At 45.4% G+C, this 27,672-nt stretch overlaps 1 protein-coding gene across 4 annotated transcripts in view; it reads left to right on the top strand.

The window, feature by feature from the left end:
• The window catches only part of KCNJ5 (potassium inwardly rectifying channel subfamily J member 5), a 119,878-nt gene that overhangs the window by 13,210 nt on the left and 78,996 nt on the right, over positions 1–27,672 (top strand). The window contains exons 3-5 of one of the 4 annotated variants that reach the window (XM_074561433.1): positions 644–751; positions 1,423–1,580; positions 27,144–27,318. The gene's annotated coding sequence lies outside the window, so the exon portion shown is untranslated. Of the gene's footprint in view, positions 1–643; positions 752–1,422; positions 1,581–26,845; positions 27,319–27,672 lie in introns of those variants that run through there. The other 3 variants (XM_074561432.1, XR_012584111.1, XM_074561435.1) reach the window with 3 other exon arrangements.

Consider the following 27,672-nt stretch of genomic DNA (forward strand, 5'->3'; position numbering starts at 1 on the left):
TGATAAGAAACAGTAGCTAATTGCACCCGGGAATGTTGCTCACGCAATGCCATGGTATAGGTGGTTTGAAAAGCCAGGCTGCAGTTTCCCCTCGCAAAGCTGACTGGAAGAAATAATTCATTCATGAGAACGCAGGGAAGTGAATAAGTGAAAGAACAGGCACTGCAGCAGTGGAGGCTCAAGCAAATCATGTTTTCTGAAAGCTCAGGGGTGTTTGGGGTCCTCAAAGGTTAAAATATGTGATTCAGGTGTATAAATAAAGGATTTACAGCAATAAAGCCATTACTGTTATTGTTAGCAATTAATAATATTGTAATTAGTGCTGCACATAAAATTAATCCATGACTGCATTTACTGGGGGGGAAGAGTCCAAAGACTTCAGCTGACCGGAGAGCAAATGACAGGTCTCATGTAAACAAACACTGTTGAGGTTTTGGTTAATTTATGGACGGAGCGCTTCTGCCCTGTGTGCCAGGGAGCCAAGAGGCCAGCGCTGGCCCGCGGTCGCTCCCTTTCCGACATTTCCTAGAAACATGGCGCTTGTAAAATAGCTCTGTCTCGACAAAAAACATTTACCAGCACTTTCCAGCGCTGGTTGCTTCAGAGGCACTAAGGAAAACTTCATTGTTTGATGTTTTTGCAGTGCCAGACTAATTCCAGGGCTAGACTGTACCTCCCATAGCACCTTCTACTGCGACAGAGAATTCCCAGGCAGCAGATGATCCACTTCACCTTCAGGGTGCGTCACGAGGTAGGCAGCCATGCCGGCTATCCTGCCTCTGGCTACAGAGATCTGGGAGCTAAGCTGTCTTTACTGCACAGCAGGATTTCCCAACAGAACTATTTCTATTTTCAGACAATTAAGTTTCCACTGAAAATATTAAATTTTCAATAGGAAGTGGCTCTCTGGGAGAAATTATTTCTCAAGCAAATGGAATACTTTGGGATTCTTTCTTTGGTCAAAAAAAACACCCCCAAAATAATTCTCATTGCCATGGACTTGTATGTGATGTGTTGTTGCAGTTGCAAGAGAAAAAAATAGGGATTTAACTCCCAACAGTGTTACGCTAGTTTTGTATTGTACTTTAAGAGAACTATTTTGATTTACTGAGAAGTTTTGACAATAAACCATTTTTGTTGAAACTTTCTAAAGGAGAAAGGCAGGTTTTGCCTAGTTACGTTTCCTCTCTGTTGCCAGAAAAAGGCATTGCACTCTAAACATAAAGGCAGACTGTAGTAAGTTCTCACCTGTGTGACTGAGAGCAGAAGCTGTCTATAGCCGAAGAACTCCTCCGCAGTAACCATAAAAGTCACAGGGAAAATGGAGAGAGTCATGTGAGCCAATTCGCATTCTCTCATTTTGTTGTTCTTTGCTGAAGTATTTAAGGGGTTGAATCATTAACTCACAATTTATTTCTACAGATTGGCAATGTCAAGTCTCAGTCACCAGCATGGGGCGGCAAAAAAGGCCGAGAGGCAGCTGACTCAGGCGACGCAGCCAGAATACAGCCATTACCTAAGGCAAAACCACCGGTGAACGCTCTGACAGCTCTGACCCTGCTTCGGCATCTAATCTTGAGGTATCTCAGCATTACCTTGTCGCATAAAAGCTTCCGTTCCCATACACTCTTTCTTTCCAAAGTGTCAGTAAAATTAAACCGATGGTGGATTTGTACCACCCTGAAAAGGACCCAGCTCTGGGTGTGGGGAAGATTGCTGACAGAAAACACTTAGCACTGTTGCAACAGCTTGCAATGTGGTTGGAAAAAGATTCTTGCTTACTCAACACACAAGAAAAGCATGAAGTTGCGCTCTCTGCAAAGAGCAGAAAGCAAAAGTTGCTGTGATATAAAGCATCCTTCCAATAGTTCGCATCACAGGGAATTGCCAGTTCCAGCTCCAGAGGAGGGATGCAGTAAGAGAACACTCAGAACAGACTGCCACAGCCTTGCTGGCCCTGCTGTGTAGCTGTATGTGCAGCCAGCCGTAGAGACAGGGTTTGATGTACTATTTGTCAGGTCTGTAACACTCCCTCTGCGTGAGCCTGAGGAAGAGGAGGGAAAGGCCAATGGGCGCCTAACCTCGATTATACTGCAGAGTTCCTTTGAATCCTGCCACTGTTTTTTGAGATTATAGGCTGTGCTTAGCTCGTTGATGTCTGTAACTCGTGGTCCGAATTGCACTCTGCAGTAGCACTGCTTTGCTGCAGCCTTTCACCCGCTCGTAGCAGCAGGGTAAGCAGTGCAGTGGGTGCTTATCCCGGCCAGCAGCTTGGGAATGCTTTCATGTAGCGTTGAGAGCACTGTCCTGTTGTGGTCCTTACCTTTCAGCTAGGCTGTAATTTCAGTATCCCAGTCTTCTGTGGTTATCAAGGTGACTTTGATTTCTAAACTGGCAAAAAAAAAAATGCTGTGCTGTGCTCTGCTGGTTTGTTGCCAACAAGCCAACCATAGCAGCGTAGCTAGGACTGTCACCTTGGTCTTGATAAGCCAGATCTGAATCCCTGCTTTGCCGCGTTCCCGTTGGGAACCCCAGCCCTGAGTGTTTCTCAGATGGTGGGATTGAGAGAGAAAAGAATTGGAGATTCCAGATGCTACGATAGATGGTAGCTGCGTTCTGCAGCAGTAGCGTGCAGCTTCGCCTGAAATGGTTAAGGATGTGAAGAGGAGAAAGTTGGATTCATTGGTCTGGAAACAGGCAGTTGTTGAGCTCTAGTCCTGACTCTGTGGTCTGTTTCCGTTGCTTTCTAACTCGTGTTCCCTGTCTGCAAAGGAAATAAAAAGAATTCCACTACTTTACGTGTGACTGTGAGGCTATTTTAATGTTGATAATGGTTTTTCATGATGTAGAATGTTATTTTATTACAGAGCAACTTTTGGACTGCCCTGTTATAGTAGCATGTGCCTTCAGTAGTAACTGAAATGATCCCTGAGCACAGCCGTCGCTTATAAAGTATTTTGAGATCTTTCAGGAGCAATGGTGTGCTATAAGTACAAATTATTGCTTTTTTTTCCATATAGAAGGCAGTTCTTTCACACTTTATTGCTTTCTTAAGATAAATAAAGAACAAAGTGAGTAGGGCCTTCTCTCAAGATGGAAGTGTGTGTACATGTGTAGCGCTCTCCTTGGATAGTTATATCGCTGAACTCTGTGTAAAGTAGTTTTCCATTTTTGTGTGTCTCAGTTGCCAGAGATTAAAGGCATGTTACGTTGCAGCATAAGTTCTGTACTGCTTAATTCTTAGCACCTCTCATCCTTTAATAACTAGTACTCTGGTAAGTGAATCCCACATATATAGTTCATAGAGGCCTTTGCTACTATTAGTTTTCTTGCTATTTTTCTCTCTGATTGCTGGTTCTCTGCTAGTTGCTTTGATTTGGCATTGTTTGGCAATCAAGTTGTCCTTGCTTCTTGAATTTCTGTACTGAGGATCATAGTTTCTCTCAGACAGGGATATTAACAGACCATTTCCTTCGTCAGCATGTGTCAGGTTCCTCTGAGTGACTGCGTCCTGTCTGTCATTTAGAAGTTTTCCAGCGGTTGTGTTGAAAGGAGTGTCGTTCCAGACTTGCTCTCCATTCATAGGTATTTTGGACTTAATTTTCTTGAACTTGCTTTTTACCTCAGAAGTATAAAGAACCACCCTCATTGCTGTAATACCCATAGAATTGTTAAAAAGGGAAAGGATTCACTGAATTCCTGAACAGATGCACATTTTCTTGTGCTGTTTTGGATAATATAGGTTGTCTCCTAGAGGAGGTCCTTTATGTATCTGTCCATCTGACATGCTGAGCTTCTGTTGAAGTGCAACATCTGCTACCTGTTGATCATCCATGCTCCTTTCTCTGCTCACTGGGCCTGCAAGTCTGTCACCTGGCAGCTGCGAGGTAGATTGGCACTTGCTGGCTGATGCTGCGTGTTTAATCAGTTGAGGTTCAACAATAGGAGCATCAGACACCAGCAGCTTGGAAGATTTCTTTTCATCTTCTAGCTCTCCAATTGCAAGTGCTGGCAGCGCTGCAGACTTTGATTGACAGATTTTGCCCTACCTCTGGTTCCTGAAGCCTGATTTCAGTGATGTTCAACCAAGCTGTCTAGATACATCTTGTCCCAGTCTCATCTCAAGAGTTTCCTTCTCTCGGTGCTTCTTGGCTTCTGTGTTGTGATGTGGGTAACAGCCGTTGTTCCAGTGCCTTTTACCGGGATGGATAGCATAGCCCGCAGCCCCTGCCATGGCTTTTAAAGTCAGATTGTGGTCCCAAGGTGTTAGTTGTGAAAAAGCCTGATTTCAGAGATTTCCAGCTGAAGTCAGAGGTATTAAAGGCATTTGGTGCTCTTTCATAGAAGGTCTGATGAAGCAAATTCTGTCTGTCTGATTTAGTCTGCTTGTGCCTCGTAGATTGGTTAAAACGTTCCTGTGATTTATTACAACTGAGTGCCATGAAAATTAAACAAATTTCAGGAGCAAATTTTGAGGACCAAATGTCAGTAGGCAGCTATTTGCCTAATTTCCTGCTTCCCCCCCCCCATCTCCTGCAGGAAGCAAATAGCTGCTAGTTGCATGGGTACCTGATTATTCCCTGAAATACTAAAACTCAAAGTTGCCCCTTTAAAGGCTAATCTCTGCTTTCAGGGACATGCATGGTCCCCTGTGAAGGTATTGGAGAATGCCAGCTGCAAATCTAAATAGAGGAACGTGGTCTGCTATCCCTGGGGTATGCAGTATTTCACCAGCAGGGCCTTTTCTCTTCCAATCCTCCGGTTACTTTTCTGTTCCTCATTATTTATATAAGTGTAATTGACTTGCAAGACATTCTTGGCTTTCAGCATGCATTGAGTGAATTATTGACCCATCACATGGGTCATTGATGCGAAGAGACGTATGAACAAACTGGGTGCAAAATAGCTACTTTGCATTCTTAATAGCAAATGTAAGCCATTAATAACTTTGCTGCCTGATGCACTCAGATCCTGCACAATTTTAGTTTGACATGCATATGGCTGAGTTCATCCTCAATGTAATTTGAAATTCATTGGGCATGGACTTCATCTCCTTATGCTACTTTAAAATCTCTCCTGCGTCGAGATGTGATATGCTAATTCCAGAGTTTATGGCTGACTTGAGATGTTACATTTGAAAAATCAAATCCAATTAAATCAACTTATTACCAAGGTCAGAGACCAGTATTCAGCACAGTCTATTTCTTGCTGTTTTGCAGCAAAGAGTAAACTTAGTGAATATATTGTGTCTCAACCCATAAACAAACTAATCTGCCCCAATGAGAAGGTTTTGGGCTGCAGGACCTAGGATGCATAGTTAAGTGGTAAAGAATTCCCCGGAGAGTCCAAATATCTGAGCGCAGTTCCTGGCTTTTCACATTATTTTTTTGTGTACGCTATGGGACAAATACCCTCCCCTTTGTGTCTGTTTGTCCATCTACTCAGAAGATGGAAGTGAAACTTAGGATGTTGTGTGGATAAGTTAAATGATCGCAAAAAGCTTTGAGACCCCTTGAATGTGTTGCTGTGGGCTGGCAACACGGCATCACTTTGCTGTAGTCAGAAATGTAACGGAGCTCAGATTTCAGCAAAATATAAATGAGAGGTGCCCAACTGCTATCTTGGCAGAAACTTGTTTATTATCGAAGAAGAAGAAAAGCTTCTGCGTGCATAATATCTTAATGTTCTTAGCAAGGCGTGAAACAGAGGGGGAATATACTATGGCTTTTTGAGATGGACAAATATTAAGCTGATTTGCAGATACTTTTGCAAATGAAAGTCTTAAGTTTAGATTTATTATGAGCTCCCGCACTGTGCAAGCCTTTGTATTTAAATTACACTATCACGAAGTGCCCGGTGGCTCTTTCTGCCTCTTATTGTTGAGTATCTAAAGCTTTTCCTGCAGGAGGTCTTCATATTCCAGACAAAACCAGACAGAAGAGCGAGAAGAATGTTGCATACTTAGATGCCCTTTACAAATAGCCTACTGTCTCGTTTCCAGTGGAAAATACAGTTCAACCTGCACAGGCATCTTGCATTTTCCCCATTTGTTTAGGAGCTTAAGTCTCACTGGAATTATTTTCTATGGTGTAGATTCATTCCACCAACCTGAGGGATCTTACCGAAGTGCCCGTATTAGTAGCTGAGGTGCCTCAGATTCATCAGAAACTGCTATCTCAAGGTGAATTTCTTCCATCCAATTGCTCCTCTCGACCTTAACTGTGTCTCCAGTTACACAAGCAGCTCTAGGTACCAAGACTCCTATTTTGAGTTAAGTTTCTGCTTCTGTTAAGTGCCTAATTTGAACACGGGACTAAGTTACTTCCGAAAGCGAGGCTCTTACCTCAGTTATTAACAAGCTTTTAAAAATCTTGTATCGGTTGCTCTAGTTCATGCAGAATTCAATTATGTAGCAGACCTCAGGATGTGATTTGAGATTTCCTGAGTCCTAGCAAAGTGGTGTAAAGCCTGTGAAGGATTTACTCTCACCTCACTTTACCCCTCAATGTTAGCAAAGCCCAGGCAGCTAATTTAAGAGAGACAGTAGAGTTAGAGTGTGTATGAGGACTGGAAGAGCTGTTCTTCACAGCATCTCATCTCACCTGCCCACCACCAGGTTGTGTGAGCAACCTGGGTGACAAGATTAGCTAGAACCTCCAAATTTTAGATGAATAAAGGAAGAGAGATCAATTTCCTTGTTTATCTCTTGCTATTAGCAAACATTCACATGCAGGGTGGCCATTCAGATCGCAGTAGCTGTATCCATGATGCAAGTGTCTCTTGTATAACTGCTTGTTTTTCTCTTTGGGCAGAAATTCCTAGGGCCTCAAACAATATCTTCCTGTTTGATACCCGTTCTGTGGTTACCCTGTGCACATTTCTCCCTAGAGCACAGAAGGTAGTTGAGAAAGTCTATTAAAGTATGAGCCAACTTAAATTACTTTGCACTTATCACGGAATACTGCAGAGAAAGCATGTTTACATGTCAAAACCCTGCGCTGTGAAATCCAGAAATGAATAAAACCATCTTACCTCTGTGAGCACTCAGTATGGACTGTGCAGACTCATCGGCCACCCACAGCCTGAATGTGGTCCAAGTTACCTGTTCCGTAGAAGAAACTTGTGAGGATATTCAGGGTGGGATAACAAAATACTCTGAATCTTAACTGTAAAGCTCCTTTTCTGCAGTATGCAGGCTGAACTACAGTCCTCTCTCATGGACAAGAAATAGAGCCTCAGGTATACAGTGCCAGTACACCTTTCGGTGGATTGTGCTGCCGAGGGAGTCGACAGCTGGCACTTCCATAGCAACTTGGCTTGGAAGGTAAATCTACATTCCTGTGTCAAACTCCCTCATTCCCTCTGTAGTCCAGAGACTTAAGGATTTACCTTAGTTATCAAGTGTTAAGACGAGTTGCTGATTACAGTTGAAAGGCAAGAGTAGCTTTCAGGTGCAGGATGCTCTCAACTCCATGGCTGGAAAATGCTTTCACCATGACCACCTCCCCTTCAAGAACCACCCAGTTACCCCAGAATATCACTGCTTACCAGCTATCGGGGTGCGCTCCACAGAACTTCTGCCAAGAAACGTGAATTCCCAGAGCTGCTCTTTGTTACATTTCTCCTGAAACAGTCAAGGACAAACAACAGATCTGGATGGAGCTGGAAACCAGCAAGGAACTCGGAGAAAGGAAATGAGGCATGAGAACCTCTGTCCACCACCTGTCTCGCCACCTCCCAGCCCCCGTCTCCTTCGCACCCAAATACAAATCCATGATTAGGGCTTAGTGCCCTTTGCCCTCCTCCTTCCCCATTCCACACGCTGCTCCCACTAAACAGGCCTGTGTTTCCAAGTCCTCATGTACCATCCCCCAGCTGCTTGCCACCTGCTTTTCAACCTGAGAGCCGAGCCCAAGCCTCCAGTGCCCTCTGCTCATCCATCTTGGGCGTACACCTCCTCACCCGTGTGCTTTGTGCCCCCTTGTTCAGCTCCCCTGTCAGCAAAGCAGGGTGGGGATCCGGCAGCCCCGGCTGTGCCGGTATGTACAGCAGCAAGTTATGTCTAATCAGATGTATTGGCCTGTGCCGAGGCTCTTACGCGGAGGCGCTTATAAGACTGTGCATAGAAGGAGGGTGTGTTTGCTGCTGCTGACACTGCCCAGCACCAGCCTGTTTGGAGGTTTGTGCAGTGCATGTACCACTGCTCAGAAGCCTCCGCTGTGATTAGGTATTAGCCGAAAGGGTCAGTCCCTGGGCATTGCTCTAGCTACATTAAAACCGAGCTGGCTAGTCGCTCTAGTATATATACGTATAATGCTTCTTACAAGTTAGAAGCTGCTGACCAAAACTCTTTTACGCTACACCTTACTGGGCTTTTTTTAACAGAATTTAAGAAAATAGTGGCAGTTATTAGATAAGCACCTATGGAAAAAGGCTGTTCTTACAGCAGCAATCAGTACAGAAGGGGCACCTGTTACTTCCTGATCATTCAAACCATTACTTTGTTATTTTTGTAATTTGATTCAATAATGGAGATTTTTTTTCCCCCCCTCTTGTGCAGTGAAGTTGCATCATGCAGAAAATTGGTTTGTTTAAGTAAGAACTCTTATGGTGTCTTTCATCAAATGTTCTCAGAGAACATTACTAATAATTCATTAAAGGGGCACTGTCAGCTGGAACACTTTTAATTACCATTTGCTGTCAAGTCAACCCTTAAGTGGTATGCCCTGATTTTTAAATTTATTGCTAACACATATGCAGATTTTTCTTTTTCCCCGCTGATGTTTATATGGGTTGAGAAAAGTAATTGACTGTGAGATTAAGGAAGTGAACCATGCACTACATGTTGTCATGCCCAAAAAGGAAGATAATTTAAGGATGGTTACTTTTTTTTTTTTTAACAGTAGTTTTGAGAAACTCATTACTGCAGCCTCTGAGCATCTCAGTGCATCTGAATGTGGGGAACTTGTGCTGTGTGCATGTTACTGCTGTGAAACTGAAACACCTTGAGCTTAAGGTATAGCTGTGAAAATCGTTACTGCTGCTCGTTCACTGTCTGGATGTATGTGCTTAGCCTGTAAGTAACTATGACATGAAGACGGTACTGGCAGTTACTGCACAACAGCTCATATGCTGCAAACTTGTACCAGCTTATCCCACCCTTGATTCTTTGCATAGCCATGCTTTAAGGCCCTTCCAGCCCGAAATACCACTCAGCGTTCCCAGAGAAGAGTAATGCCTGAACTGATGTCTTCTGCCTTCCATATCCAAGGTGACTATGGCAGATGCGGAGATTTTCTTGGACAATGTGTTCTTAAGCCTCAGTAGCCTGTTTCATGGGAGCAGAAGCTGAGAACTTTTAAGAGGGTTGCCCAAGGAAAGGTAAGCCAGTGAATAAGCAGACTAGAATCCAAACGTCCTATTCCACAAAAAAGGACTCTCTGGTTCCCTTGCAGTAGGAAGCAGTCATTTTAGTGACAATTTTGTGCAAGGAAGGAGAAGGGACAATCTTATCTGGAAATACGGATTTCCCAGTCAGCTATCAAGAAAACAGTATGGCACTGAGCCTCTTACCTTGTGTCTTAAGCAGTAAAGATGAGCGCAGAAGGGAGGCAGGAGAAAAAGCTGCCCGGCTTCGTGTCCCCTAGACCATGCAGTTTCCACAGTACTTTGGTCCAACAGCTTCTGTATTGAGGGAAGAGAGCCCAAGGCCCTCTTTGGCTTTTATGTGTGGCTGTGTCAGCTCAGACTGGTTGCCAGCTCATCTATATGCAATGGCTCATTAACATTGTGGCTGGGTTTATATACTGTGTGTGAAAGGCAGAGGAATGGCTGCTGGATGGATAAAAAATGCAGCAGAAGTGTGGAGCTGCTGAAGTTAGGGAAAGTGGTGCAATATTACCTGAAGAAGCTGTCATTACTCTTACTGTCACCAAGATCTAGGTCCCTTGTCCCATCCTACCAGGACAAACACAACAGAAGTGTCATGACTACTTGTGAAGGTCAGGCCTTGCCTTTGCATGGGCAGCGTGGGTTTGGAAAGAACCAGATGCCTCTTGATACCTCCCATATTCTGCAAAACCCATGTGCCCTTGCCCAAATTCCTGCTTAGGCTTTCCTTCCTAGACTTGAGCTGAAACTCAGAGTCCACCTGATCTCTTTGCAGAGCACTGACTGCAGGAGTTAACTCAATGCTGTTACTCTCTCTGCGTCGCTGTCGTCTTGGAGCATAAAGAAATGTCATCTCTTGCATTTCTCAGTCCTTTGGTAGAGCCTTTGCAACCTCTTGATAAGGGATTGAGTGATGTAAGCCTGGAATCATCCCACTTAACTGCAGGCAGACAAATATTAGGTGTCTAATGGAGCTAATTCTTCCTGTTCAGAAGGCATTTCTTCTCCCTCTAAGATAGGCATCTAAGGATGCATTACCTTGTAGAGGTGCCCATCCTTCTCCACCAGTAAAGAGAGAGGACTTAGGTGGCTGGAACAGTTTATATCCCTATCTTTTGGGGGCCTACTGTAAACAAATGAGTTCTACCCTCAACATTAAATTCCCCAGACTGGAAGCTGATCTTCCCTTGGTTATAGAGCAAGAAGAACCCCGTGCTTCTAGCCACCTGCCAGGGACAGGTGGAGGACATCCTGTAGGGAGGATCCTCTGAGTCTTAGAGGAGGTTGGTAGCAGGATTTATATGTTTAAAGAAGTTATTTAATGCTTGGGCAGAGACAGATCTGTTCATGCAGTTGAAGCCACCAGCAGCTTTGTGACTCAGTGACGCAAGAGTTTGCCCCAGAGTGTTCTGGAGACAAAAAGCACTGATAGAAGGAATTAAGCTCTGTTATTAGCCATCCCATTGTTTTATGAGCTCTGTCATTAATAATAAATTTGATAATACTCAAACAGCACTTTTCATCTCCAAAGCATGTTAATCCATCTGTTACACCTCTTAAGGTTCCTGTCAGGCAGGTACGCTGTTAGTGATACCAACACATAGAGGCTTTTATGGCACCAGGAATTGCCGATGGAATTGTTCCAGATACGTTTACCAGGAGCTAATCGATGTGCTATACTCTGAAACAATCTGGTTATTTTTATATTGTGCCTAGCACAAGCCAGAATCCTGCCCTTTTTCGCCTGTTGGTACTTCACGATGGCACAAATTAATTTTCTTGCATCACGCAATGTACTGCGGATTGTTTAACGTAATTTTTCAAAGCAGCATCTAGTTCTCCTGCAATGAAACTCAATGGGATTTTTTTCCACTGGCTTCAAAGAGCATAGTTGAGCCCTTAAAGGGATTTACTTCTGTTAAATATTATCCTCAAAACTGAGAAATTAAAAGCAAATGGGCTTTCTTCCTTTTTCCTCTAAGACACGTCAAAAGAATATTATAAAAAAGAATAGCTTTCCACAGCTTTCAGAAACTCCCCAAGTGAATTTCAATTGCAGGTTTTTAGGGAAGAGTGTAATTAACAACTTTATTCAGTCTGAAGCCAGAAAATTCTTTCTATATTTGGCACAAAAAAAGCCGAGCGGGAGGAGGGAAGTAAATGACCTAGATTTTCACAAGTGACAAATGACTCTGAGGTGCTCTGTCTGAGACCCCTTCTACGGCAGAGACTCCCACAAATCACACTGCAAAATGACTTGTCTTTATTGTCTTTCATGTTGGACATTCAAAATCACCCAAGGTACTCTTGGAAATCTAGACTCTTTTGTTCGTTCAACCGATTGTTTTATTCACCTAGGTTAACATTTCCAAAAATGCATCCATAACTGAGCAATTAAATCCCATTTTCAGAAGCGACGTCGGTATGCCGGCAGCTCTGCTAATTCACAGCGATCTCCCCTTTTCTGAGCTCGCTTCGTTGTTTTCCTGGAAATGTATGCTTTGAGAGCTCCCATAAAAAAATGGGGGAAACAAGGTGTGACTGAGCTACCATTTTCAGAATGTGCCTTGCTATATTTGCAATTTTTTCTTTTTTTTTTTTTTCAGTGTCCTGTTTTCCACAATAAAGTCAACATTTTCTATAAAAAGCAAGTCCTCTATGAAAAGCCTTTTTGCCTAATAGCAGGTTTTCTGTATAAATGTTGATAATCTCTGTTTTGTCAAAGGAAGAAAGATTTAATGCCTTTATCTTTTGGAATGATTATTTATAGAAGTGGAGGTCTCCCTAAGATGTAATCAAAGATACATGTTTTAAGTATAGAAGGCAAGTCAGTACTGCAGGCGGTTGTTTATTCATTAACCTCGGTGTAGCTCGGCTGGCAGCCTCCCAGTACTTATTTACTTTGTGCTTACCGGGGGGAGGGATTTTAAAATCCATTGCAATTTTATTCTGAGTCCCAGGAGAGATGATTCTGTCCTTCCAGTTATGTCTCATTTTGCACGAGTAAAACGCTGAGGATGTTCTAGACAGCGGTGGGGCACCGAGTACAGCGATAACAGGAGACGGAATATTCACTCGGATGTATGTACAGTTGTGATTCATTCCCGAAACTTTCTCCTCTGTGAACAAGCCACCTCAGAGCTGAGAGAGAAACAGGAGAACTGGGTTTTTGCTCCTCTTAGCTGGGAGTGTCCCCGACACCCTTCTTTAAATAAATAGCCACGTGTGCCAGCATGGTTGGAGAAAGTGTTAATCCCTAGGACAGCAAGTGTCTGACATGGAAGAACAGTGTAACAGATGAAGTTGATTATATCCCTCATCCCTTCCAGCACCTTCAGGCATTGCTACTAATGAAAGTGAAAGGTTCCTCATCACTTCAGCCTTCCTTGTTCTTAGACAGCAGGTAGCTGAAGCCCTTGGCCTTCTCTGTGAACTGTAATGACAAATTTAAATGCATAGGCTATTTAAATTCAAGAGCAAAGCTGGCTGTAGTGCTGGCTTGGCGATGCATGTGGAAATCCAGAAAGGCAGAGACCCGTGTTATTTAACTCCTTGGAGTCGTGGTCAGTGGTTGAACAGCCACAGAGACCTCGTATTATCTGCCCTCTTTGCAGAGCAGGTGGGCTTGGGAGAGGGGAAATCACTACTTGTGACTTCATAGCACAAGAGACAAACTTCGCTGCCCACCAAGAAGTTGCTTGGTGTCTCTTAGACCTGTTCACACACTCGCTTTTTCTGTGACTTTTCAGAAAGCACAGCGAATTCATGACAAGAATTTAGCACCAGCTTTAAGTTGACATGCTAGAACAGCATAGCTGCAATAAAGATTTCCTGAAACAGTGTGGCCTGGAATCCCCCCAGCCCCCTGGCAAGCCCTCAAGGTAGAACACCTCTGCTGGTAATGCCACGTGGGGAAATGGGGTTTATGAAACTCTGTTCATGGAGAATATTACGCCAGCTTCTCACTGGAAGGAGTAAAGCTCATTATTTGTATTTACGTGTAATTCAGCTGCTTGGCAGAGGAGGTTAGTGCCGGAGAAGTCCTTACTTCCCCTGAAAATGTAGGGCATGGGTGGACTGCAACAAAGGCACTTCTTTCCTTCCTGGTTGTAGTAACTCGGTGATTAGCGCAAGGCTGTTCCTCTGCTGGGGAGCGGACAGGACACGGGGCAGCTGATCGGTGAGCGAAGCACCGCTGAGCACTCCCTCGCTGGGTAGAGCGTGTGTAACCACCCGTGCAGAATACAGCGAGGGAGGTTATGTCATGAGTCACTTCCCTTTTTCTAGTCACTGAATCCTCCTTAAAAAAGTTAAGCTAAGCATACAGAGTGAAAAATAAGAGTTGCATTGGTCGAAAGCACCGTATTCTTATATTGGCAGCTGCGTCCTTGTCACCTCGCCACGTTGGCACTGAGCGTGTGATGCTACAAACCCAGTGATTGCTCTGAACAATGACGTGGGCGCCTGACTCGGGGGTGTCTGAAATCTTTTTTCCTACTTGAAGCTAGGAAATAAGAAGTTGAAAATGCTATACGTAGGGAAGTGTTTGAAGTCATTGAACAACCAGGTTAACGCCTGTTGAAGTTTTTTTTTCTAGATCTTCATTTAGGTTTGTCAAGTAGTATCAGGCTTCTGCATTAGACATTAGAGCTCTCATCCCCCGCTATATATGATGGTATTAAAAGTGGTAACTAGATGTAACTCAGTGACAACATTTATTGATTTGGTAGCAGAAGGAGCACAGATGGCTCAGGTACGCACTGTGCTCTAGCAAGGTATTTTTGAGCTGCAATTGGTGAAATCCGATGAAGCTTTGAAATGGGATTACACTTTGTTTCATTCTCTGTGTGTTTCCCCTCTCATTGTTTTCCAAATAAACATGCTTCTGTAAGCCCTAAAAAGGTATTTATGGAAGTGTAAGTTGTTCTCAAGGGCACGAGGTGTTTCTAAAATGCCGATCTCAATGCTGGTTGTCCCTACATCAACCTTTGAGAGCCCCTGAGGCTATCGGGCCCTGGTTTGCTGTGAGCACAGATGTGTCTAGCCAAAGGCTTTTTCTGGAGCACGTGATGTCCTGCTTGCTTGAGCAAACTGATAGCTTGATAAGGAGCGGGGTGGCACACACCACACAGCCAGGCACACCTGCGTGGGGACTGTCTCCTGCCTGCCAGCCAGCAGCTATCCCAACAGGAACAAGCAGATTAGCGTATTTCGTACTCACTTGCAGTCGTCTTTCTGGGGCTGTGTTAAATATCACCAGCAAAATTCAGTTTCTGGAGAGTCGAATATGAACTTTAGTTCTAGAGAACAAGGTCAGGGTTCTGGAGAACCCAATTTGATCTGTAGGTAAGTTTGTTGTCTGTGTCTCGGTTTTTCCAGCCTTTGTACTTTGCAGATGAAGAAAGGAAGAGTTCTATATAGACACAACACTGCATTATTCTTTGCACAGCAGCGACTATCCCTTGTATTGCCATTCTCTAAGGTCCCTTGACAATCCTTGACAAGTCAATCTTGCTGCACCTCAAAAGCTCCCAAATATTACCATCCCTCAGGCGCCCTCTGAGGCAGGACCTTCTGGATGGTGGTCGTGTCCCCCTTGGGATGTATCTCTAAGGTTACTTTTTCGGTCAACTGAAAATTGGCCATTTTAGCCTCCTCTTTCTTCCAGGTTTAGGAATTCATTCCATCCATTGTCTGTTTATCTGACAGCCCTCAGCTGTATTTTATAGACTGTTGGACTCAGGTTTTGTTTCTTTGATTATTATTACTGGTTTTATTTTGGACAATGTCCCAGTTGCCTAGCAATGTCAGTAGGTGCTTTGAAAAGAAATAGTAAAGCATAAGCTTTCTGCAAGGGGGAACATTATATTCATATTCTGCTTCACATTGAGCCTTTTTATCTGCAAGTCTCCATGGACTCTATCAGCACTAATAAATGAAATTCACCCTCTCTTTCGGAATGCAGGGGAGGGAGAGAAAGACACAGCAAACAGTCATCATCCTATTTTTCACAGATGATAGCCAAGGCAGAGAAAGGCAAGGCAAGGTGGAAAGCCTGGTTTGATATCCTGACCTACTGAAGTCAGGCACTGATCTCTCACGGGAGCCGTGAAGAAAGCTGAGAGCATAGTGCTTGAAAGAACGAGAGCTCTGTTGAATTCCCTTTGCAGCTAATGGGCTGGATGGAGCCCACGGTGTTAGGCAGAGTGAGGAAGTGAGCAAGTTGTGTGGAGTGATTGTTTATTTAGTTATTTCCCAAGAGTAGGAATATGGTCCCAGAGGCAACACAGACATAGGACAGGGTAGCGCAGAAATCAGCACATCCTCTTTACATGTATTATGCGCTTTGTTCTGTTCTTTCACTGGGAAAAGGGTTATCGTTGATTGTTGTCTGAGTTTAGTTCACAGTCCTGTGGAGCCTTGTGAAATGTGGGCAATGCCTCTGGATCCAGGAGACGAGCTTGTACATCCAAGTGGCTGCAAGCGTGACTGAAGAGTACGTACGCCGTGGGGGCAGTGCTAATGGAACGACAGCCCCTGCAGTTCCTGCCCTCCCTCTGGTAAAGCCACAGCTGACCCTTCACCACTAGTAATAGCAGAGCTGGGTGGTAACTTTGTCCTGGTTTCTAAGGGCAGCAGAGTGGGCTGACAGTCTCACGTCGTACCCGTGAAAGTTGCCGTTGATTTTGTGTGCAGTTGCTGTTATCAAAAGAAAAAAATATGAAGCATCCTGGGGTTTCCCCCCCCCAGCAAAGAACTGCAGGTACTTTGGCTACATGCTCTCTTCGCAGAAGTACATTCACTAGGCGATCATGCAAAATCCCTGGGCCTTGCTTTTGAAGGTCAGGACATTAGAAATAGCCATGTAAAGAATGACTGTTTTACAGACGAGTGAACCCATCGAAACGAGTCACTCGGGAGGGCAGTAAGAACAGGCTTGGTAGCAGAGAGCTGTTACTGGATGTGGTAATAGAAAGCAGCTTCAAGTATCAGCTGTAGCCTGCTAGTTTTGCGTGAGCGATGAAGATGGTCAGTGGCGTGTCTTCACGTATGTAAGGCTTACTATGCAGGCTGGAAAAAACATGGTCTGTGAGCACAGCTCTGGCTGGACTGTTCCTGGTTAAGTTTTGGACAAGTTGCTCTGGGTGATACACAGCTTCCTTCAAGAGGCAGCTGGCTTTGAGCCTCTGCCTTAGCGCTGGAATAGGAAGCAGGAATTTAGCCAACTCTGAATAAGGTTGGCTCCTTCTCTCTCTTGACCTGATGATGCCATAATAGATTCAATGACTAGAGTAGGTAGCTGAAGACAGTCCTCTGTCCTTCCTCTCACAATGTGTCCATGTACTGAAGTCTCTTTGTGCTGAGGTTTCCCTTTTACAATGTGTTTTAGTCATGTCTAGTTCCACAGAGCCACGAGGTGCTTCCTGAAGAGGAGCTTGATTTATTCCCAGGTAGGCACCTTCATTTCTTGTAGCAAGATTTTCTGTAGGTCTCCATCACCCACACTGAGATGAACCTCAGTGATGCACGGCCTTTTCTGCAAATAGTAGATGTGCCAAAACATGCTTGTCCTGCACAGTAACTCATAGATACTTTCGAAAACTGTGAACTCATATATAGTCCTCATAGGTAGGGAAAGTGCTTAAAACTTGAATGTGTCGTTTCCATAAAAGAGCTGTGGGGAAAGACCTTATTTCAGTAAAGCTCCTGCTTCGTGCTTAACCTTTTGTACGTCCTTGCAAATAGGATGCGTAGTTAAATAACGTTTCAAAGAGATGCCTGACCTGAGGGTGAGCAGGAGAGTAAAAAGCCAGTGTGGCTGCCCACCACCCTCTACTGGCCTGTGCAGGGACTGCGGGAGGTCATGCTGGCTCTGAATGGCATGGGAAAAAGCTTAAAAAGATGAAAGAAAAGTTGGGGGAAAGGTTAAGCTTTCGGCAGAAGGCACTTCTGTTAGCATTTTCGTGCTATACCTACCTGAGGATCACAAAGCTCCATCTTCCTTTTTAAATTAGGTCCAGCGTTGTCAATAAAAAAAAAAATTAATCTACCTTTTCTCCTAGGCCAAAATCATTTTGCACAGCTAACTGGTGAACGCAGAGAGACTGCACTTTTTGTCCAGCTGTGATTGTTTTGCTGATTTTTTGGGGGATGGGGTGGACACAGAGGGGAGTGTAGTTCTGGGTTGAGACAAGGGTGACAGTAGCACTACATGTCCATTGGCTTTAGTAGTTTTATCTCAGATTTAACATCGTTCAGATGAGAACAACATCTGGTCTAGGCACACGGGGGAATTTTCTTGGCATTTGCTCAGAGTGCTGAATAAATCACCCAAAGCAATGATCGCAGCCTTTCTGGCAATTCAGTTTCAATAACTTTACTGCATGACAAGGTGTGTGCGAGCTGTCAGCACAAATGAATCCGTTCTCTCTGAATGGGACGGGACTGAACCTGCAGGTTCCAATGGTGTCATTAGTGTGGAACACCACAGCCCAAGGCAATTTAAGTGCCAGGATGCCATAACCCAGTCAGCTTGGTAGAAAACGTTATGACATAGAAAAGCCTGGGGGACTGAAAGAAGCTTCACCAGAACAAAGACCATGTCCATATGGCGTCGTATTTCCTGGGAAAACTTATTTTTATGCTTTTCGACGTGTCTACAATTCTGGTGTAATGCCTCATCTACACTGGCACATTCTGGGAAATCTAGTCAATAATTCCTTATGTCTGCTCTTACAACAGAGCGCCGCGTGACTTGGAGAGTCATCTGAGTTATTTCTATGCCTGTACTGCACCCTCAGAAAGTTTTATAACAGCCTGAGATTACACTGATCTCCTTAATCTTGGGCTCAGATATATCAAACACTGGGCAAATTTCATGACTAACAGAAAAGTAAAGTCAACTTCATCCATGTGGGCGAAGCCTCTTTTCTTGTACAGTTTTAGCACTAGGCAGATGTGGAATTTTGGGTTGGTGCATCCAGTGGGGATGGAACGAGCCCCAGGTGAATCCAACCAGAAAGGAAAGTTTCGCTGAATGACTGCGGGGTAAGTCCAACAGTTTTTGCTGCAACTTTAGTTTTGCTGCACAAATTACAGCATGTAAGGGAGCACTCTGGTGAGCACGGTAGTGTAATTGAATTCAGCATGCTTCCCGAGAAGTTTGGCTCCGAATATCCCAGAGGACCCAGTTTGTCCCTCAGCAGCGCAGGCTCTTTCTTCAGGCTGCCTGAAGGGTCCTCCTCGCTCATCAGCATCATGGCTTCATGCAGCAGCTCACAGCAAAACTCATCTATTCGTTCTTCAGGGGGATGGGAAACACTTTAAGGAAGGTCTCCAAATTTCAGGCTTCCCCAAAAGTAATTCTGCGGTTTGAGTTCCAGGCGCAACCGTGCGCTTACAGACCGACAGGACGGGACAGCAGGCATCCGCATTGCCCGTTCTTCTGGGGGATTCGCTTCCCATAATCTGCAGCATCACCTGCCTTAGGCACACCGGTGTGCTGCCTACGCGTGTCCCACCGCACACCAGTCCACTGCTTGAGGGCAAGGAGCTGCTGCGGCAGCAGAAGGCTGCAGGCTGAGAGAGGTGTGTATTCTCAGAGACGGCTGCAAAGCCTTGCTGTCACAGAAGTGGTGCACGAGGGCATGTTAGCCCCACAGCTAACGCTTCATCATCTCTGTTTTACGTGAATTTGCAGCGATAACGAGCGGTGGGGAACCTACCCCACCTCCTCGCAGAGCAGGGAATACGGGGGAGGCAGGAACGGAGGGACCCGAGTCACAGAGTTTTGGTACATTTTGTCCTTCGTGCTCTAGCCAGTCACTGCCTAGTTTTATATTTATGAACGTGTATCGGGGGATTGCTTGATAGGTCTTTAATTTCCTTTGGTTTTTCTCTGAACAGGCCTCTCCAGGGACAGTAAGAATATTTTCAGTGTTACTGAATATCATCTCTGTGCAAATTGAACAGAGGAAAAATATTCTGATAATAACCGTGAAATACATGGGGGGTGGTAGGCTTTCTAGCTGCTGGGGTTTTTTTATTATTTTTTTTCCCCTCTGATGAGAGGTTTCAAGGTCAGCTGGCTCCATAGATACAAATATGCCAAGAACAAAATGTACAGATGCGCCAGGAGTCGGGGACGCAGACATGCTGGCACTGTAAACAGACCTGGATCGTGTCCAGTGTCGTCAGGCAGCGAGCATACAGGAGTCTTCATAAAAATGCGCTTTATTACAGCGATGTCGAGATTTATCTTTTCTCTCCGTTGCATCATTAAACATGAGTTATTCGCGTTTTGGTGGAAAAGCCTAGATTCAGCACAATCTCAACGCTTTATTTGGAGGATGGGGAAAGGTTTTATTCATGTACTGCAGAATCCTATAGCAATATCTGAGCGCGTAATAGAGAGTGTGGTTCCTTGAATAAGTGGCTGGAGTAGAAGCCAGACGACTTGGTTCTTTTCCTGATTCTGCGTCTGATTTATTGTGTAAACACAGAAAAATCTTTTACTGTAGCTGTTGTGAGTTCCCTCTCCTTTCCCTCCTAGATCTGTTTCCTTTGGTCAGTTTTTTGCTTGAACTAAATATCAACCAGTCAGGCAAAAGCTGGAAATATCTTCATCTCACAGTCTTCGGCAGACTTAAAATATTAATGCATTTTATAGTGTACTTATTTTTTGTAACTGCCAGTTGTTGCTACCAAGGCAGGGAATTCCTTATAAATATTGAATGCTGCTGCAAGGTCTGGAAAAAAAAATTCTAGAAATGGTTCTCTTAAGCTCCCAAATGACTGAAAAACTGCTGAAAATCTTCCTAATGTTAGCAAATGATGTGGAAATCCAAGAGCTCAGAAGTTACCTAACTGTTACTGGGATTTTGCAATAAACAGTCAAAGTTCTTGAATTTCACCAGTCCGTGCAGATTACTGAGTGGACACAGACACTTTGGGGGAGAAAGGAACAATTGTCTCTGTTCTTAAAGACTCCCTAGAAGTTGTAGTAAGATCCATCTCAGGAATTGGCTTGAAGGTCTGTCGCACGTAAAAGAATAAAAGTTAATTGCAGAGGAGATCCACTGCCCAATTTAAGTGCTGGAATTTGGACAAAGCAAACAATTCCCCTGGTAGAAGGGGAAGGAGCCTGTGGGCTGGGTCTGCTGTAGTCGCGTAGGGTCAGCAGCCACGAGGCTGCTCTGTTACGGCAGCAGGAATTCACGGCTTGGTTCTTTTATGGACCCTCCCACTGCCCTTCTAGCGCAAGGTATGGTTTAGTCTTTTACTAAATCTCAGTGCCACGTATGTTGTGAATTTAAAAGGGGGTTTGAAGATTTTTCACCTTTAGATCTCTAGCTCGAACCTTGCCCAGGTTAACCACGACCGAAGCTTTAAATCCCTGGTGCCATCGGTCAGGTCCTAAGGGACAAAAGGCTCTGAGCTCCACCACAGCCGACGCGAATTGAAATAGAGAGGCCAAGGGTTAATTGCCTGGGTATTAACCAGCTAATCTGTCTATCATGGTGGCGCTGGTCACCCTCTCTAACAGACCCCTCCTGGCTCCAGAGCTGCCCTGTCCCGTCACCTGGGCGCAGGCGGGGTACCCTGAGAGGGCAGCGCTGGGGAAGGGCTGTCCCCACAGTACCCGCGTGTGGCTGAATAGAGGCCTTTTGTCCCCAGGGCTGCTAGTCTGCTGCCAGGCACACACACACGAGATTAAACAGTAATAAAAAGACTTCATTAGAGACAGTGGGGGTCACATTTTCTGCAGCCAGAGTAGTGCTGAAAAGAATCCTGAAGTGAACTCGGAGCAATGACGTGCGAGACCTGCTATAACAAATGCTGAGTTGCTTTTAAGTCCTAAAAGTGGATTGCAAATAGTATTAAAATATGCCAGTTAAATAAGCTAGACACGCTGACGTGCATTGCCTAAAATCTGTCTTCGGGATATTATTTTTGCCCTGTAGATTGTGCTTTCTGCTAAGTAACCAGGGAATATGCTGGAAGTGACTGGTTTGCGCTGCTGTGTGATGTGCAGTGGGTCGTTGTTTCACAGAGGGCGACAACCCAGGACTTCAAGTGCGTGCGCTGGGCTGTGGTTGGGCTTCTGCTGGTGCCCAAAGGCAAAATTTAGTCTATTACACTCTCATGCAAAGATGTCTGTGGAATCCTTTGGAACCGACTAAATACCCTGGTAGGTTCCTCATAGTTAAATGAAGGAGTTGCTGGCTTTACCTCTTGTCTGTCTCTTACTGTTGCTGGGAAAAAGCCAAGCTGGAGGTGAGATCCGTTTTCAGGGAAGGGGCTACTCGGTGGCTAAGTTTGAGAAATAGACTGTACCTTCTGCTAACATCCTGTACGCGCCTTCCCTGTACGTTTTTAGGAGGGAAGTTAATGCAATGAGATTCCCACCTGAAAGAACCGAGGCATTTGCTTTTGTCAGAAATCTTTTTGAATTCTCATTGCCTAGCAAGGGAACTGTTTTCATAAATCGGCCGTTATTAGCAGCGTGCTGTGACTACTGCATTTTTGTTGCTGTTTCTGAGCTCGCAACCAGGCGCACTGGGACCTGGGGTGGCGTTTTATTCACAGAAGAGATGTCCCGTGTGTGCGGGTTCACACGAACTGGAGCAGTGCCTTTCGCCAGCGTTTTCTAGCCCAGCAGCTACCACGGGCCACAGTGGGAACTTCAGTCTCTGGGTGCTCTTCAGACTCAGATTCTGCTGCTGCACCTGCAAAGCAAGGGCTTAATTAGCGTTCATTACAACAGCAGCTCACTAAGAACTGAACTAACACACTTGCGGGCAATCCAGAAGTTAAAAGATAGCCAGGAGGTGGGATGTGTGTTGGCTGGCACAAATCAGGGCTAGGCAATAGCCCATATAGCTGTGGGAAGAGCCACCTCTTTCCCTGGGTTAGCATTAGCTCCTCATTAGCGTATCAAAGGCAACGTGAGCAGACTCCTCCACGCACGCTTCACAGAGGCAGGGGAGTTTGGGTTTATTGCAGAAACTTTTCCTTCCCCTTGTCTGCCTCTGTTCCTGCTTCCCGACTTTCATTTTGAGCTTGGGGTTTGAATCAGCCCCAGAACACAAAAGGAAGTGGAGACGGAGTGGGTGACTGTCACATCGAGAAACCTGAAAACTCAGCTCCTGTGTCGAGTGCAGTCGAGTGCACCAGGGAAGAGTGGAGGTGGATGATCTCTTACAACTCTGCTTTCTTCTGGTGGGATGGTAGGTTAATGGTTGACAAACGGGAAGAGACATCCCTCGTTCCGGAGATCAAATTGCACAACAAATTAAAATGCTCCCTGAAGGCACTGTTGCTCCCTCTCCTCTCAATGCATGCAAAGCTGAAATCACCCTCTACCGCTCTCAGAGCAAGCTACGGATTCTGTCACTGGTGCTCAGATTGAAGACTGTCCCTTTGGGTAATAAATGTCATGAGCCAGTCTGTGCTCATTGCGGGGGCGGCTCATTCATGTGCAGTGAAACCTCAGGGAAACAGAGGTTACTCCCCATTTGGCTCATGAGAGCTCAAAAATTGCACTGCCCTGCTGCATTTTATAGGAACCAGCAAAAATCCAAACTGTTTGTTTTATGAAAGCTTTTTAGACGCGTAATATCCTCAGAGAGCTATTTAGTTATACCAAAATGAGATTAAAGTTTCTTCTTCCACATCTTGTTGTTCCATTTGCAAATCGAGGAGCTAAGCGTTCCACAGTTGCTGTAATTCCATCCCTGCAAATAGCCCTGTACGTCCTTTGAATGAAGCCCAGCTGTTAGAGCTTGTGAGCACCCCCGGGAAAATCAAGATGTTGCACGGAAGTGAAATTTGTATCTACACACTCCTACACTTAAATCATTCATCCTGTTCTAACATAAGGGTCTCGTTTAGATGCCTTCTGATACGACCTCTCTCTCTGCATCAGTTGGAAGGGAAATAGCATGGCTGTTTAGACTCGGACCAGTGCATCCTAAATGGCATTACCTAAGGTGAATCCCATCCCAAACACCGACAGAACTTTTGTTATTATTGACTCAGAGAAAGAATCCTTCTGCACGTCCTTGCTGCTAGCCAGTGAGTATACCCAAACTACCATTTTGTGTTAAATCTGCTGCTGCAGCAAGCTGGTGCCTGGAGTTCTTTAACATATTTCAAACTTGTGAGGCCATTGACAGCTTTTGAGCCGCCTTAGCGAGGGCACGTTGATGTCACTGGCTCACCGAAGTGTAGTTTCCAGCTGAAAAGCTGCTTTTAGGTCTGGCTTGTCTTTAGTCGGTACAAATTGGAAGATGTCTGTTGAAATAATACGTGAAACAATGCACTAGTTTACAGGGTAGGAATGAGGAAACAAAAGTCTACCAAGAGGCATGCGCTCACATGGACCCATGCCAAAGGTACTACCTCTCTGGCGATTAAATAAATGGCTCCTAAAAGGCCTTTAACGTTGATTGAAGTGTGTACCTCTCCAATGCCCTCTTTTCTGTGGCCTTTGCTGTGCTTTGTACTGGTGGCTCGGGTCCTGCGACAGCCGCCGCAGCACACCAGTGTGCTCACCACTCACGGGGTGTTTATGGGCAGCTGGGGGCTGCCATCCCTGGCTCTCCTCTGAGCTGACATCTGCCCAGAGGTGTGAGCACAACACTGCGCAATCCCATCAGGAACTGGCAGAGCCGTGGCAGAGGGAGAAGGGCATCAAAATTATATACCTGCTCGTGAACTGACAAATCTCACTAGGGGAGGGGTCTCTTTTTTTCCCAGCTGAATAATACATGTGGGGTGTTGGGGAAACAGGGCTTTCTGAGCCCCAAACATTAGCGGGTGCTGTGAAAACCCCGACTCCGCTTTAAACCCTCACCGTGCCCCACTTTTGTCCCCGTTTTAGGGAGAGCGGTGGAAGGAGGTGGTGCCAGCAGATGGCAGTGCCTGTTAGCAGAGCTTCACTCATAGCGGGAGAAACAGGAGTCTGCTCAAAATGTTTTCACTTACATAGGATCATAGAATTGCCTGGGTTGGAAGGGACCTTTCAGATCATCGAGTCCAACCATCAACCTAACTCTGACAAGAACCATTACTGAACCATATCTCTAAGCACCACGTCTACCTGTCTTTTAAGAGCCTCCAGGGATGGCGCCTCAACCCCTTCCCTGGGCAGCCTGTTCCAATGCTTAATAACCCTCTCGGTGTGAAAACGTGGCCTAATATCTAGCCTAAACCTCCTGTGGTGCACAGTGCTGTTTCTCCCATGGGATCTCAAGGTGGTTCACCCAATGGTGTCGCTCAAGGTGGGCAAAAAATGACCATTCCGTGAGCCCCCCTTCTCTGCGCAGTGGGGAGACCCACTTCTGCCCCCTTCCAGGCTGGGTTCATGCTTGAGATGCTCGGGATGAGGGAGGTGGGAAGGAAGGCTTCTTCGGACGTTGACCATGTCACCCTAGCTTTGCAGACCTGCAGAGGCTCTGCTCCTCTAGGGCTGCTGGCTGGACAGCTTTTCCTAGCACAAAAATTCATTCTAAATCTTATTAAAAGAGATTAAAGGAAAGAAGAAGCGGAGCTGATGCCTTTACGAAGGTGACACTGTCCTTATGCTGGTGAAGCAGCATCCAGGGACTTAACCTGCTCTGGAAGCCAACATTCGGATTTTAGGGGAGACTGATTCTCATGCTCTATGAATTACTGTTTAGTACTTTTTAAGTAAGTTTGAATGCTTATTAAAAAACCCCCAAACTGTTAATGTACTCCCCAAATAGCACTTTTATAAGCGTATTTCATGTATCATAGACGTACTCCTAAAAGGTAAAATAAATATTGCTGAAAAGAGCGTTCCTAACAGTTATGAGCAGGCAGAAGATCTAACGTAATTTCATAGGATTTAATCAATAGTTTATTACCATGCTTTTTACTTTCATTGGAAATAGTTTCACTGCTGATTTGAATTTAGGTCTCTCTGCTGTTTGCAACCGAGATGGGGGAGCACCGTCCTAATGCACGCGATACAGGAGGCAAACTGGCCGGTCTGATCCCGTTGCCCATACTCTGGTGAAGCGGGAAATATGAACTAACAACAAGTTGAAAAGCAAAATTACATCTGCAAAACTCATTTTTAATGGCCTAAGCCCTTGGTCTGGCTCCAGATTCCGACCCCATCTGCCCAGATCCAACCTCCTCGTACAGATCAGGGTCCAAGAACGCTGGTAAAAAGTGTTCTGTGTATAGGGATGTGCTTTCTTAATTCTGTGCAATATGACTACTAATGATATTCTAAGCTGTGGTTATTTCCCTTTCTTTAGCGTGCCTGTCTTAGAATTTTTCCAGTGTGGCTTCCGTAATAAGGTGTTACATATCCTAGGTGGTTAGGAATCTGATTTTCTGATCTACAGGAAGTTCCACTAGTTCATTTTTCTTCCTGGTCCAAAACAAGAATGCAAAGAATAAGTTGCAAAATGTCCATACAGTAAAATAAAAATGGCATTCCAGTGCTGATGTGTCGCATTAGCGATAGTGCAACTTTAAAAAAAAAATTAAAAAAAGAAATATTGAAAGTCATTCAAAGTAGAACGTGGAAAAAATAGCTTTCAGTTTCCAGCAATACTGACATATTCCCATACAGTGCTTTGGCTTTGACAAGTTTTTTTTTCCTGACCAGAATATCTTCTGTGAAAGCATTTCTGGTGGGCTGTAATGCGTGTGGTCCGGGAATAGAGAATTAGGGGGACAGGATTTAGGGGAACAGGGCAACAAAGCCCGAAGGTAACCTGTAGTCTCCAGGCAGATCCACCTCATATATGCAGCTGGCCTGACATTTGCTTTTCAGAAGAGGAAATATTTTACTAAACTAGGGAGATAGTGTGGTATTATCAATGATTTAAAAAAAAAAAACAACACAAAAAACCCCAAAAATGCAGCAAACCACTGAAGAGCTTTAGGGCGTTCCCTGGGACAAGCTGGATCACAGGCAACCAACACAACTCGGTCAGCAAACACCGTTTCGGCAGCTCGATGGTTGGAAGAGTGTCAGAGGAATCACGCTCTCTCTCCTTCTCCCGACTTTTCCCAAATGCCTTGGTCCAGCCTGGAAGAGAGGGTTTCCCCAACGCCGATGAATACGTACACACGTGCTCCCTGCTAAATGTGCAGCTTCTGCATTCTCCCCATCCTCCTTTTTTTTTTAGGAACTGCTTTCTGCTTGAGTGATTTTAAAAGAAGAACACAGCTCCCGCCCCCTAAAAACCTGAAAGCCCACCCAGTAATGGGGGAACGGAGAAGCCGGGCAGGGGGAGGAGAAGTAACCACCCAGCGCCAGGGGAAGCGACAGGGTGGGCAAAGACCCTGGGGTGACCGGGGAGCCTGGCGTTGTCTCAAGGCAGGGAATACACCTCTCTCCCCCCTCCCCAGCCAGCCCTTGCTGTGCGAAGCAGCGCCTGAAACCCCTCCCCTCTTCGCTTTCGCTCCCGCCACCTTTCCCTTCGCTGCTCATTCAGAACAGACGATGCTCCCCATCACACGCCGTCCTCTCCTCTCCCTCCCCGCTGCCCCAGCCCTTTCGCAAGCCTTATACCACCAAGCATTCATTTGTACGGCAGAGAGCAGGAGCGAGGGAAGGCAGGCGTTTGACAGGCAAAAGTAGCGCTGCAGCGGCGGAGGGTGAGGGTTTGGAGCACCCCGTCTCAGCTCTGACAGCGAGGGAGATCAGGGATACCCAGGGACAGGGGCGTTTAAATCTTCAGCGCCACATAAATGTTTTCTACTAACAGGCAGAGGGAAGAAGGAAGGAGACAGCCCAGGGATCAGAAGACGACCCCGGCTCTCTGGTGATGGCATGGATCGGACACTTTTCCAGCAGCTGTTTTACCTACCTCTCAGTCCTGTCACCATCCGGTGTCCCCGAAGTGCCAAGGCACAAGACTGATGCGGAGCCGCTCTTAGCAAGTAAGTTACCTGCTTTGGTTTGTTTTCCCAGTTCGTTTATTTTCTTTTCTGGTTGCAAAGGATCTGTAACCCAGAAGGCGGGAGGGCAAGCCCGAGGTATTAGGTCAGCTGCAGGTTTCTATGCCCAAACCCGCCAGGGTGACAGCTAGAGATGTGCTGTTGTCTAACTCGGCAGCTGCTGGGGAACTCTTTGGGAAGCTGGGGATTAGATGTTGATCTTGGGCAAAAGCACTGTCAGACCCAGTACAGGTGTTATGCAGGAAAAGACGTTAAAAATGATGAACTGCTCAGGTCGCAGATTAGTGGAGAGCACTGGAATACAACGGGCAGAGGGAGACTGATCAGTAAGCAGCC

This window comes from Larus michahellis, chromosome 17, assembly GCF_964199755.1.
Source record: "Larus michahellis chromosome 17, bLarMic1.1, whole genome shotgun sequence".
NCBI classification, from domain to species: Eukaryota; Metazoa; Chordata; class Aves; order Charadriiformes; family Laridae; genus Larus; species Larus michahellis.